Genomic DNA, 14,859 nt, shown 5'->3' with positions numbered 1-14,859 from the left:
TAAATACAGATGTTTGACCTTTCATAGTGAAAGCTTAAAGGGTTTGATCTGTTAGATTTTTGTCCTTTGCTATTGTAGTCTAACCAAAAGGACAAAACACCAAAATTTGACAAAATGAAATGACCTACATAAATTAAAAATTTTCTCAAATGATCTTGAATCTCAGATGAAGAAACACAAATAGGAAATAAATAGGATTAGTACACTGTAGAAGCACTATCCATTTGAGAACATTAAATAGGTCCTTGTACCTTCTTTTATATTTGAATTTATTCATAGTCTATATTATATAGAGTTTATTATTTTTCTTTTCTTCAGGCTTATGATTTGATTTCTGTACTTTCAATACTTTTTTTCCTCAGTTGGTTTTTACTCATAAATAAAATACAAGTGCATAAATGATTTATTGAATTAGGACTCCAGATTCCCATAAAGTTCAGTACACTGAGGAATGAGTTAGCCCACATTCTATCCAGAAAAACTATTCCCTTCATACACTCTTTAAAGAATAATTTAATTGTATACCTCAATTAAAAAATCCTATATATAATGGACTTTTGTTTAAAATAAAAAGTTAAGGCCTCAAATGGTACTCAACCATCATAAAATCAACTGAATGATAACACAAACAATATAGCCATGGGAGTCTGAAAATATGTAACTTTTGATCTATAGTTGACACAAATTCTGGTTGGAATGTTACTCGGTTTTTTATTTATTTATTTATTTATTTATTTATTTTTTGGTACCAGGGATTGAACCCAGAGGTGCTTAACCACTGAGCTACATCCCCAGTCCTTTTTATTTTTATTTTGAGACAGGGTCTTGCTAAGTTGCTTGGAGCCTTACTACGTAGCTAAGGCTGGCTTTGAACTTGTGATCCTCCTGCCTCAGCTTCCCAACCTGCTGAGACTACAGGCATGTGCCACTGTGCTCAGTAGTAGCTCATTTCTTAAAGGAGGGGACATCTCAGTGCTATAGCTGCCTCTATCCTTCATGATAAATTCTCGTGAGGTAGCATTAGGGTCTAAAAATCTTGCTGCAACCATTCAAGTACCCTTCCTCTTGGCATGTCTTTTCAGTGGTGACAAGGAACAATAATCATCTTCCATTTTTAGTTCTTTTCCATGAGCAGATAACTCCATTATAGTATTTTCCCAGGTCTTTCTTTACTTCCTTTCCTCCCTCTTCTCCTTGCTTCTCTGGGACAAGACTTTGCAATTACAGTTGAACCCATCCTCTTCCCCTTCATCTCTACATGGGCTGCTCACAGGAAGATGTACATGGATGTGCTACTCCACAGGGGAGTCTTCTCACTGGGACAACTTGCAGTGATCCAGCACTACTTGTGCTTTTGTGAATGAATCTCCCTAATTCTGAGACTGAATATTAGAAAGCTTATTTTTTGCTACACACTGAAACAACTTTCCCAAAAATCATTAAGAAAAGTGTAGGCTGGCTCTCCATTTGTCTATTCTTTTGGACTATTGAAACTCATGTTGTTCTTAACTTGAGAAATTATAATGGAAGCCCCTAGAAAACAGATTGGCGGTATTTGGGATTTACCTTATCAAATGTACCCAACAGGTCCTTGTCTTCCTGAGTAAATCCAAGGAAGTTAAATAAACACTCTGGGTTTCTGCAGATGATGGTTCTTTACACCTGGAAAAAGAAAACAAAAGCATTTTTAAATCATACTGTACAAATGAGAACAAATTTAGTGTTAAACATTCCTGCCTGCTACAATCTCCAAGTAGAATTTTGAAACTTGAATAATGGAATACTAATCTTTCATGTGTGTGTACATGTGTGTGTGTTTGTGTGTTATGACTAACAAGTCTAGAGATAAGTTAAAGATAGCGACTATATATATTTATACATAAATATATATAATACATATTTGTATTGCTTTAGTTTACCCATTTTTAGATTTGTTAATCTTTCATTTTTCTTGACAATGTTTATTGCAGTTGGTTATTGAAATGCATCATAATTTTATTGGGAAAGATTTCAAACATAAATAACTTCATATATATGGATGTTTTTTACCTCATCCCTTTGACCAGGAGCTCAAAAAAATCATAGGTAATTATCAATTTATTTCAACTCTAAAAGCTAGACTTAAAAAAAAAAAAACTAGAAAATATAACTGAAATTAAAGATTCTCCAATGATATAGCAACAAAGAAAATAGGCAAATATAGGCATTGGATTTGGAATTAAAACTTCATAACCCTACCATAATTAGCCTGGCAATTTTGGGCAAGTATCCAAATTTTGCTGATTCTTAATCCTCTCTACATGTAAAATGAAGGACTTTGTACCAAGTTTCACTAGGGGACTTCTTTGCTCAAGTTTTATGTTAATTTCCCTTCAAAGAACATGGTTCAATGTGGATAAAATGATCAGGAACAATTTATGGGAATGAACCCCTCATATTTAGATAAAAAGTGAATTTTTACAAATTTATGTGCACCTAGTAACTGGCTTTTCTCTCTGCTGAGCAATTAGTTACTTGTTGATAAATGATACTAAGGTGATTATAATCAATTAGTTTGAGGATCACCCATTCATTTGGAAAAATTGATGGTCTATCTGGTGGATATAGTAAAATTTGACTTTTAACAAAGTAAGTTAATCCTTTAAGATCTGATAACTAATGGTGCAGATGTTTAACCTTCAGCAATCCTGCTATTCAGGGGAAGAAGTTGGAATTCTGGAGACACAGTAGAATCTATAAACAATTTATAAAATAGCTTACAGAATTTGGCCTGATATAATTATTGTTTTTTTTCTCACATTATCTTTCAAGGCAAAACATATTTCTGGAAAAAATATTTGCATCTAGTTGACGTTTTGTGTGTCACTCACAAAACCAACAATTGCTAAAATTGAGAACTTAGTGATATTGAAATCACTAAATAATTCCAGGGATGATTTTAAAATGGACACATCAGATTTGTTTGTTGATGTCATTTGAATAAAGACTAATTTAAACCTGTATTATACTTCTGACTCTGGGCCAAACTCTCTACATTATTTTAAAAATTAAACCACGCAACTCCTCAATGAAAAATTTGAAATATAATTCCCACTTTATAGATGAAGAAACTGAGGCATAAACCTTTTATGTCAATTACCCAGAAAGCAGCAACAGACCTGCCAACTCTTTCTGCATAGTTGTCTGGTCTGCTGATTTTGGAGCCCATACTCCTTACTACACTCTATTTTCTACATCCTGGCAAGATACAGCTTGATGGCTACACCTGGGTCAGTGCATCTTCAATTTCAGGAGTTTCTTTTAGGCTTGTATTACTTGTGCTTCTGAATATATAATTCAATATTTAGTTTTTAACGTATTTGACAGTCTTGTATTATTGCTTTTGAGGCTGTGATTTTTATACTTCATTTCCATTTTAGGGAGAACAACATGATGTTTCTTCCATGTTTCAGTCTGCTTTTCCTACCTGTCATTTAGTTTGTTGTAAAGGTGTTGACAGCAGGATGTCCACTTTGCATATAATGTGATTCAGAGAACTAGCTAGCCAATAGTGTTGCCCGCTGGGGCACGGGCCTCAAATACGAAGAAGCATGTAACGGGTGGCTGCTCAGAGAAGAACTGTGCAGAGGGTTTACTGACCAGAACGGAGTGAATTGTATCATTGTACGAATTCAGAAAATGTGGCCTGGACAATGCCTTGCACATCAACTAACACAAAATCCACACTGTGCAGATATGAGGTGCTCATGATCTAGGAACTCTGTTTCTGGATTCATCCACCCACCCAGTTTCTCAGTAGTAGCATTGGGTCCTCAACTGTATGTCTATATGCATCTTGTAATCATGAAAATTCCTGACTCCAGGCATCGTGTGTGTAATTTAAGACTCCAGTCACTGTACTGGCTTCCCAAAAGACCTCAGAATCAGAAAAACCCAGGCCAACATCACTACCTGGTTGTGGAATTTTTGTAAACTGACTTATTATCTTTATTGATCAATATCCTACTTTGTAACACAATGAAAGCACTCCCCTCTACATGTTACTTTAGAGATTAAATTGCGAAGTTCTTAGAATGAATTCTGTATCAATGTCTGACCCAGAGCAAGCATACAAAAATGTCCAGGTATTGCCATCAACATCACAATTTCTTTCAGGTGGGCTTAGGTAGTGGAATATCCTTTGTAAATTTAGTAAAAATTTAAATAAAAAATACAAAATTTGTAACTAGTTTATAAATACAAATATGGACATAATTATTTCCTTTAAACAAAAATATACATATTAAGAAAATTATAAATTATTATATATAAGAAAATTATGGCTAAAGTACTACCAAAAGGAACTCATAGAACCAGCATTGCCACAGTGACTTTATTTTTCTTGTAGCAATATGGGAAATACACTAATCTCTCTATAAATGTGAAATTAAATGTTCAATACCCTGAATGAATAGATTAAAAAAATCGATCTTTGGGTTCAGAACAGTCCAAGGTAATTGCACTCTTCTCATATCTAGATGTTTTAACTGAAACAAGTGATTTTTGCATGATGAAAGAAAGAAAGAAAAAAGGAAAGCCTCACTTTTTTCTTAGTTGTAACAACTTGCAAAAGGATGTCCATTTGGATTCTGTTTTTAGAGAATATGGTCACACAATATTCATATAAAAATAGTTCCAAATCGATATGACATGTTTTAAATTCACATTAACATTTAAATTAATGAGAAGCTCAGAGTGAATTATGGAGGTTTAGTTGTTTAGGAGTATGTCTCTTCTTGCCAAATTGGAAGAGAGTCTATTGACTCACCTTCTTAGTCTCATAAACAGCCAACAGGCTTGATGTACTTTCAGTGCCAGAGGATTCTCAACCTGATGAAAGGCACCATATTGACCTCACCAGGGAATGAAGCTGGCCCTGTCCATTAAATGTGTAAATACTTTCAGCTGCTGCACACACACATCCCCCTTCTCCTGCAAGGGTAGTTTGCCATAGGTCATTGTCACATCTGGAAATGCTTTGGGATCAGAACTTACTTCTTTTCTTTACCATGAATTTCATTGATCGAATATTTGTAAAGTGCCTACCCTATACAGAATACTGTGCTAAAGCAACAGAGATTCTACTTCAAGGAACCCATTTTTTACTGTATGATTGTACTTATATTTAAACAGGTATAGAGTAATATGACATGGTCTGTATTAAAAGAAGATTCACATGGGGTGCTGTCTGAATAAGGTTGGAGGAAAATGAAAAAGCTACTTTCTGAAGATGTGAGACTTAAAAAGACAGGCATTAGTCAAATAAGAAAGAGCAGAAAATCTCACTTGGAGGAAAGATTCAAAGATTGCTTGCTACCTTCCCTTCAATAAATGAGAAATTAATAATTAATAGTGTTAGAGGTGGCTAGTGTATGTGCATGCCATGTGTATGCTTGTGTGTATGTACATATGCACAATACTAGTGTGGACATAACAAATTAACATGCCTCGTTACTCAGGAAAAAAAATATGAACAATCTAAGGACTTTGGACTTTGTCCTTAAAATCATGCAGTTGCAGAGGTTCTGATGGGTTTTAAGTAGACTGAATTTAAGAGATAAAACTTTCGCAAATAGCGCAGAGAATAAAAGAATGGTGAGCAGTCCTAGCTCCATAACACTGTTGGATATCAAAATAAGTCCTAGTAAACCCAGACTTGAATTACTATGATATGAGATACAAAACACACTTAGTGAAGAAAGTTGAGACACTTAGCAATTTTCAGTTTTCTTTGTTGTCCTCTTGGTGGTGGAGAGAAAGGGCCATGAATGTCTAGAATTACCAATACTATGTCAGAGTCCTCTTATCCTCGCTCATTTTTCCAAAAGCAGTAAAATGAGCACCAATTCAGTGAGGGGATAGTATCTGACCCTGTGGCAGAGAGTGATGAACAAGACAAGCATGGTTCCTGCTCTCAAGAAAGCCACCTGAGTGTAAGAAATAGAAAGACCAATTAAGTAAAAATATTCACGGATTATAGTAAGAATTATTAATAAATAAACAGGGCAGTGTGATAATAACTCAGATGGGATCCAACAGGGTCACTTAACTGTGAAGAGGGTGAGTTTTGAACTGGAACTATCAATTCACATCTAAACTCTGTCACTCCCTATTTTGTTCTGTTGACAAGATCCTATGCCTACATTTTCTAATCCACAAAATGAAGTCCAATATTTTACTTTGTATACATGTTTTTTTTTTTTTTAACAACTTTTGTTATGGTTTGAATGTGAGGTGTCCCCCAAAAGCTCACATGTGAGACAATGCAGGAAGTTTCAGAGGAGAAATGATGGGGTTTTAAGAGTCTTAACCCAATCAGTGAATTAATCCCTGATGTGAATAATTGAAGTAATAGGAGGTGGCTGGAGGAGGTGGGAGTTGGGGTGTGGTTTTGGGGTATATATTTTGTATCTGGACAGAAGAGTCTCTTTCTCTGCTTCCTGATGCTGCAAACTGCTTCCCTCTGCCACAATCCCCCACCATGAAGTTCTGCCTCACCTTGAACCTTGAGGAATGGAGCCGGCCTTCTATGGACTAAGACCTCTGAAAGGGTGAGCCCTCAAATAAATCTTTCCTCTCCCAAGATTGTGCTGGTCAGATCGTTTAGTCACAGCAGGAAAAAAGCTGACTAAAACACCTTTATTTTATTTTATTTTTTTTTAAACATTTTTTTTTATTGTAAACAAATGGGATACATGTTGTTTCTCTGTCTGTACATGGCATAAAGGCATACCATTTGTGTAATCATAAATTTACATAGGGTAATGTTGTTTGATTCATTCTGCCATTTTCCCCTCCCCCCCACCCCTCCCACCCCTCCCCTCCATCTATACAGTCCTTCCTTCCTCCATTCCTGCCCCCCTCCCTAAACCCAACTCCAACCCCAACACTAACCCTTCCCACCCCCCATTATGTGTCATCATCCACTTATTAGCGATATCATTCTTCCTTTGGTTTTTTGAGATTGGCTTATCTCACTTAGCATGATATTCTCCAGTTTCATCCATTTGCCTGCAAATGCCATAATTTTATCATTCTTTATGGCTGAGTAATATTCCATTGTATATATATACCACAGTTTCTTTATCCATTCATCAATTGAAGGACATCTAGGTTGGTTCCACAATCTGGCTATTGTGAACTGAGCAGCTATGAACATTGATGTGGCTGTATCTCTGTAATATGCTGATTTTAAGTCCTTTAGGTATAGGCCAAGGAGTGGGATAGCTGAGTCAAATGGTGTTTCCATTCCAAGTTTTCTAAGGAATCTCCATACTGCTTTCCAGAGTGGCTGCACTAATTTGCAGCCCCACCAGCAATGTAAGAGTGTACCTTTCTCCCCACATCCTCGCCAACACCTGTTGTTGCTTGTATTCTTGATAATCGCCATTCTAATTGGGGTGAGATGGAATCTTAGGGTGGTTTTGATTTGCATTTCTCTTATTACTAGAGATGTTGAACATTTTTCCATATGTTTGTTGATTGCTTGTAGATCTTCTTCTGTGAAGTGTCTATTCATTTCCTGAGCCCATTTGTCGATTGGATTATTTACATTCTTGGTGTAGAGTTTTTTGAGTTCTTTATAGATTCTGGAGATTAGCGCTCTATCTGAAGTATGATCGGCAAAGATTTTCTCCCACTCTGTAGGCTCTTTCTTCGCATTGCTGATAGTTTCCTTTGCTGAGAGAAAGCTTTTTAGTTTGATTCTATCCCAGTTATTAATTCTTGCTTTTATTTCTTGTGCTATGGGAGTCCTGTTGAGGAAGTCTGGTCCTTCCATGTTGAAGCTCTGGACCTACTTTTTCTTCTATATTTATTTATTTTTATGTAGTGCTGAGGATCAAACCCAGTGCCTCATGTGTGCTAGATAAGTGCTGGACCACTGAGCTACAGTCCCAGCACTGTAGACATGTTTTGATGATGGAACTATTAATATATGTAGAGCAATTAGCCTGTCATTGGACACATTTTATGCTCATAAGTATTGTGTTCATGGTTACCATTATTACTCTACTACTTTCTTGTTCTATGGATAGCTTGGGAGGTCTCAAAAGGAAGCCTCTTTAAAAGGGTGAAATTTGGACTTAGGCCTGAAGGATGAAAAAAATCCAGACATGTGAAGAGCTTTAGGAAGGACAATCACAACATTTCCTAGACAGTCAGACTTGGTACAAATAAAATGCTTTAAATTTAGTTGAAACTACTTCATTTTAAAGTATATTGTATAAATTCCAGTTGCTTAAGCTTTGACTCTAGGAAAGAGGGGCCATTTGTCTCAATTTGAAGATTATATAAGGCACATATTAGGTCATCTGCTGGGATTATGTAAGAAATATCACACCCCAGAGATAGTAACCAAAAAATTTTTTTTCATCTTTTGATCAATACCAGTCAGTCAGCTAATGACCATAGGTAATTTCAGAAACTGTTATTTTTAATCAAATAAATGTGTTACTAATTGGCATTTTGAATAATTGAACTAAGCCTTCTTTTGTAAAACTAATGGTATTCAACATCTGTGTTTTGACATGCACATAATTGAGACACCCCTGACACTTTCAATGACACAATTCAGAAGTCTAGTAAGGCCAGAAGTGTTTTTCACTAAGTTATGGATGATTCCTGAGCCTAGATCCTTGACTGGTTCTGTGTCCAGCCATAGGTGGGAAGGACATATAATGATTCAACTCTAAGTATATACTAATCCTGTCTCTGGAGTGTTAAGTACTGAATGCTGCCATTCAGAGAACCTAAAAGAACGAAAAGTGGAACTTTGTTGCACTTTCAGAACAGATTGCAGAAGCTGTTGTGTTTATTCAATATTGTAAGAATGTGTTTCTAATAAATGTCTCTGTGTTTGGCAAAAAGGGGCCATTGCTTTACTATAAACTGGTGCTCAAAGTAAAGTTAACCCTCACCTAAGTCAGACTTATTTTGGAAATTACTTACAAGACCAAACAAACAAATAAAACAAAACAGAAGTCCATCTGCCTACATGTTGTACAAGACCAAAGCAGCTTTCATCAGTTTACAATATTTTGCAAGTCCCAGGAACAGTGGGAAACCATTGCATTTGGAGTGTGGTAAGGAAGATACTGCTAGAAATGGAAACTATAGATGTAGACAGGAAACAAATAATGAGGGGGCTTGTGGTTCCAGGATGATGTTGTGAATTTCATTGTCTTTGTTACAGGAATCCTCCAAGACATAAGCAGAGAGTGTCACTGAACTTTTCTGAAATTTCTAAAGCTGATAATAACCAATGTTTAGAAAATGGATGATAAGATTGAGTGCAGGGAGGGAAGTTTAGGAATACTGCAGAAGTTCAAGCATGAGGAAGAAAGACTCTGACCACACTGGTAGAAATTGACCCTGAGAAACTTAACTGGATTTTGAAATACATTTTGGAAGAAATTCCAATAGGATTTGTTGTGGATTAGAAGAGAGAAATATATTAGTGTATATATAAAAATGCATAATATTGAGCAACTTCTGGGCAATCTTAATGCTAAATGTGGTGAGTAGAAGTGGTGAGATTGCAGGTAGAGGTTCACTGTTGCTGCTAAGGGACATCTTTATAAATGGCAGAGGATGGTACATGAGCCTGCTGTTGAGTCCTCCATAAAATAACAGAAAGTTGTTGATTTCAACAGGACTTTTATTATAAACTACATATGTGTGCACACATGCTCTTTAGGTTATGCAAGATGCCTCCCTTAAATAGGGAGTCCACTTCCCATGTACAGATACAAATGGAAAGTCTCAGTGTTTCATATTTATTTTGAAAATATTGAAACTTGCTACTCTTTTCTAGAAAATGGAAGACCAAGAATGGTCTCCTGTGTTTATCTTCCATCACTCATAAGATAATACGCATCAAAAGTCATGGAGCTTCACCATAATCCTATGTTCTGTTTGTTCATTGATTTAGTCAGTCCATCTGTCAGTCTGTTCATATTCAATAAATATTTACTATGAATTAGCCATGTACTGGTCCAAGTCTTGGAGATGACTCTCTTTAAATCCTCTTCTGCCTATACATTTTCAGATGTTCAATATACTCAACAACAACAAATATCTCAAGAGCAACTAAAAAACAAATGAACAAACTGACTTCACTACAATCCACATCAACTCTGATTTTGAAAAAAACTTAAAGATTAAGCAAATAAATTCAATTACTTCTCCATTTAACTATGAAAGCTTTATAACCTTTAGGAAAAAAATTTAAAACTTCTCATTTCGTTGTTCTGAATTTTAATTGTGAATGTGCTTGAGATCTTCTTTTATTTTTGGAAAAAGAATGGGATCAATCATTATGTAAAAGTGATGTCATGGTCTTTACACATGTTAATGAGTATGTAGCAGAGAAGCTGACTTGGTTTGTAGACAGATACTTCTCAAGATGAACTTTTTAACATACATTTTCAAAGAATTTGGTTTGTATAGGATGAACTAAAATGAGAACATTTATATCCAAACGTGATATTTTACATTTTCATGGCCTGTGCAGCTTTGAAAAGAGACAGCTCAACATTCTGTGCACAGTATTTTTATCTAAAGTGAAGTTAATTCTTATGTAGTCACTTTATTCTTATTAAGCAAGGGAATGATAAGCCCAGTGTCTAGTATATCTTCTAAGTTGTTTGGTTTTTAACTCAAAATAAACAGAGAATATCATTGCTATCATCAAAAGCAAAAACTTAAGCATCAAGAGATGAATTGCCAGGCATGGGGGCACATACCTGTAATCCCAGCAGCTGGGGAGGCTGAGGCAGGAGGATCTCAAGTTCAAAGCCAACCTCAACAAAAGCAAAGTCCTTAACAACTCAGTGAGACCCTGTCTCTGAATAATATACAAAATAGGACTGGGGTTGTCCATCAGTGGTCAAATGCCCTTGAGTTTAATCCCTAGTACCCATCCACCAGAAAAAAAAGAGATGAATTGTCCAGGAGAATATATTCATATAATTATCAGTTCAATAATACTGTATTATAAATCTGCACATTACTTTTTTCATATTTTAGAAGTTGAATGTGTATATCACCCCAAAATTTATATGTTCTGTTGTATTTCTGTAAGGCAAACAAGAGTAGTCAATCATTGGAAGAGTTACTGCAAGATCAACATTTAATAACCAAGGCACAGTACATTTCCTGAGAATTTACAACCAGGATTAGTAATTCCAGGGGCATCTGGGGGGTTATCACTTTTTTTTTTGTCCCCACTAGAGAGTAATAAACTTGAGGATTACTTCTGCCATACCTTAAAAAACAAGAGCAAAATTATATCAGATAAAACATAGAATATTTTATGGGCCCTTTGTTTGGTTTAGAGTGCTCAGAAGACAAGTGATTTCAATTTAGACAACTCATGAGTGTGGAAAAGGTAACCAGATAATAACAGAAATAGAGGAAGCTCCCCAAACTTTCTGCATTAAATATGGTTTCTTTATATTTAGGTGTATTAATACATCTTAATATTTTTAAATAACCTTAAATCATAAATATTTTTAAGAACTTTAAAAAATTATGGTGTCATTCTCACAACTCCAAACCAACAAATGCTGTCACAAATATAAGTCTCTTTGTCTGGAGTGGGTGTGGGAATGAGGCTTCTATTTTGAGCTGGAAAGTAAGCTCAGTGAGAGAATGTGAGTGACAAAATGCTACTCTGCACGTGGAGCTGATTCTGTACCCCATACTCTCATTATGCATTCTGCTAATAGCACATGGAAGTGAAAATAACAGTTAGTTCTGTAGAGAGTGGGCACAACATTAGGATTTAATTAAACCTTGTTTTACTTGGGCAAGCTAGTCATGCAGTGATGCGACAGGAGAACTGAGCAATACTTGGATGACTGGAAGTAAAGGGACTTGCAATTGAGATGCCAGCAAACATGTTAAAAGTAAGCCAGATGAGCAGAGCAACCGGTCAGGGCTGTGAGCTGAGGCTGTGTCCCAAGGGCTGGGAGGATTTGAGAGTGTGAGTCTGCAGAAAGCAGGCAGACTTGGTGGGCAATGTGCGGGAGTCAGGATTTCTGGGTTATTCTGGAAAAGTTAGATTCAAATTATTTTGTATGCGTTAAGGTGTAGAACAAGAACCAAGGAGTAATGAGGGGAGACACAATTACAGTTCCATCTTTAAAAAAAAAAAGACAGAAAGTTTACAATCCTCAAGACTATTGAAGGGTAGAATGGACTGCCTTTAAAGACAGTTTATTATCACAAGTTTTTTATTATAAGCTGCACATCCTCTTGGTAGTTACTGTCTAACTCAGTGTAATGTCATTCGCAGAATCCAGTGAGGTTACTGGTTCAATTAAATTTAATGAAGGGGCAGTTGCATTATGAGTATATATGAATTACAATTGCTTATGTTGCTTATGTGGTAGAGATTGAGGTGGTATAGGGACATTGTTACCTATCAACTAGTTTAAGGAATGCCCAGGTAGTTTGTAAAACATCACCTCAAAATGTGTTTGTGAGGGTGTTTCTGGAAAAGATTGAAATTTGAATCAGCAACTAAAATAATCTCTCTCTCCCTCTCCCTCTCTCTCCCTCTCCCTCTCTCTCTCTCTCTCTCTCTCTCTCTCTAATCTTAAGGATTACCCCTCCCCCTTTATCTGGGACTTGTCTCTTGCTGACTTCAGACATCAGAGCTCCAGATTCTTGAACCTTTAGATTCTGGGATGTACCATAGTGCTCCCTGCTGCCACTGCATTTTTCTTAAGACTTGGACTGAATTGCATCACCCCCTTTCCTGGTTCTCCAGCTTACAGATAGTATATTTGCGACTCTGTGCCTTCTACAATTATATGAGCTCATTCCCATAATAAATCATATATGTATATATCCACACATTCTGAAAAAAAACTAATACCGTTGGGATTATCAGCATTAGCCCAAATGTCATGATGTTTAAAGTAAAATGTGAGAGGAAGTTTCTGTAAAAAGTTTTTCTCTGTGCGATGCAGTTTTAAAAAATTGAATACCCCTTAGTGGTATGTTCGTGTCCTATGTCTGCTATAACAAAGCATCACAACATCATAAACAGAGTGGCTTCAAGCAACAGAAATTCATTCTCCAAAAACAGGGGGAGCAAATAAAAGAAAAAATAAATTTATTCTCTGGAAATCAGAAACCACAAATCCAGATGCAGCCAGGCCACAAGCCCTCCAAAGCCTCTGTGAGATGTTCTTCCTTGTCCATCCTAGCTTTTAGTAGCTCCTGGTATTCCTTTACTGGTGGCAGCCTAAGTCCTATCTCTGCTTCCACATCCACAGGTTCTTCGGCTCCCTGTGTCTTCTTTATATCCTGCAATTTCTCTATTCTTATAAAGATGCAAGTCATTGGATTTAGAGATCCACCAAAATACTAATCTCATTTTCAATAGATCATGTCTGGAAAGACCCTGTTTCCAAAGGCTATTCATTTGTCACCCAGAGTCCCATGTGGTAAAAGCCTGGTCCAAAGCATGGCACTGTTGGGAGGTGGTGCAACATTTAGGAGGTGGGACCTAGTGGCAAGTCTTTAGGTCATGGGAGTAAAGGGCATTGTGTGATGTCAGGCCTTCTTTTTCTCATGTCTGCTGCATGGACATGAGGTGAGTGGCTTTTCTGTGCTGTGTATTCCTGACAGGATGAGCTGCCTCTCCACAGACCTTGAGCAAAGGAGCCAACTGCTCATGGACCCAAACCTCCAAAATTATGAGTCAAATAAACATTTTATCTGTATCAGTTGATTATCACAGATATTTGTTATGATGATGGAAAAATCAACTAACACACTAAATAAATTCAAATTCACCTCTACCAGAGGTTAGAACTTCAATATACGTTTTTGGGAAAAACAGTTCAACTCTCAATAAGGACTTTTAATTTTGTCATGAACACTTAAATGTGTTTTCTGATTTTTATTTTTAAATATTCTTCCTTTGCTGAACCCTCATCCTTGAAATCTTGTCTATCTTATTTTCAAACAAAAGTAAGTACATTTAATTCCCTGAACACATTATCTTTCATCATGATTGTTCACAGATGGAGGTGTTCTTTGTTCTGTTCATTTGACCACTCTCTAGTCTTAGATTGTGTTAAAATTGCTGTTATTGTATATCTAATATGCAAAATTTAGCCTCCCTCATCTTCTGTTCTCATTATATAGAGTACATAGATTTCCACTAAATAATTTATTAAACCATGTTTTGAGCATGAATTTATATTTCTGTGTATGAAACCTTTATTTAAAAGCAGGAGTGATATTTATCAAACAAATATTTATTGATTTTAATATTTATTATGTATCATTGATCATGAATCTACAGATTAAAGGATGACTGAATGAACAAGTGAACTTATGACCCATGCTAACATCCATATGAATCCAAATGTGTAGGAGTGCTGGATATTAAAACGAAAATATAAAAAATGATGGTCACCAAAAAAAAAATTCCTCCTTGAAAGCGATATTTTTGTAGCCTTCTCCTATGAGCAGAATAAATCATAAAGAAATCCTTATTCCATCAGCTTACTTATTTTTAGTAGGGAAATGTAATTTTTATGGATCATCTTCATTATACATATATTCATATTATTTAATTATATATGCATATGTGAATATAAGTAAGTATAATTAAAAAATAAAGCAAAAAAAGATAACTTTTTTAGCTGTTGTAATTACTGGAGTCCTTGGTGCTCAAGATGTAAAAACCTAACCTGATATTTATTCTTGCTTTGTTTCACTATGTACAGAGAGGAAACCACCAGGGATCCTGTTCCTTTTTATATTGAGGGGCACCTATCATGCATTTAAAGGTCTTTG

General features: G+C 35.9%; 1 protein-coding gene across 3 annotated transcripts in view; it reads right to left on the bottom strand.

Annotated features, from left to right (window-relative positions):
* Lrrc4c (leucine rich repeat containing 4C) overlaps positions 1 to 14,859 on the bottom strand; it is a 1,170,008-nt gene that overhangs the window by 190,169 nt on the left and 964,980 nt on the right. For all 3 annotated transcript variants that reach the window (XM_047517277.1, XM_047517278.1, XM_047517279.1), the window contains one exon: positions 1,567 to 1,662. The gene's annotated coding sequence lies outside the window, so the exon portion shown is untranslated. The remainder of the gene's footprint in view (positions 1 to 1,566; positions 1,663 to 14,859) is intronic.

The sequence above is a fragment of the Sciurus carolinensis genome, chromosome 11, assembly GCF_902686445.1.
Source record: "Sciurus carolinensis chromosome 11, mSciCar1.2, whole genome shotgun sequence".
NCBI classification, from domain to species: domain Eukaryota; kingdom Metazoa; phylum Chordata; class Mammalia; order Rodentia; family Sciuridae; genus Sciurus; species Sciurus carolinensis.
Note: the sequence above shows the minus strand (reverse complement) of the source record. Positions and strands in the feature narration are given on the sequence as shown.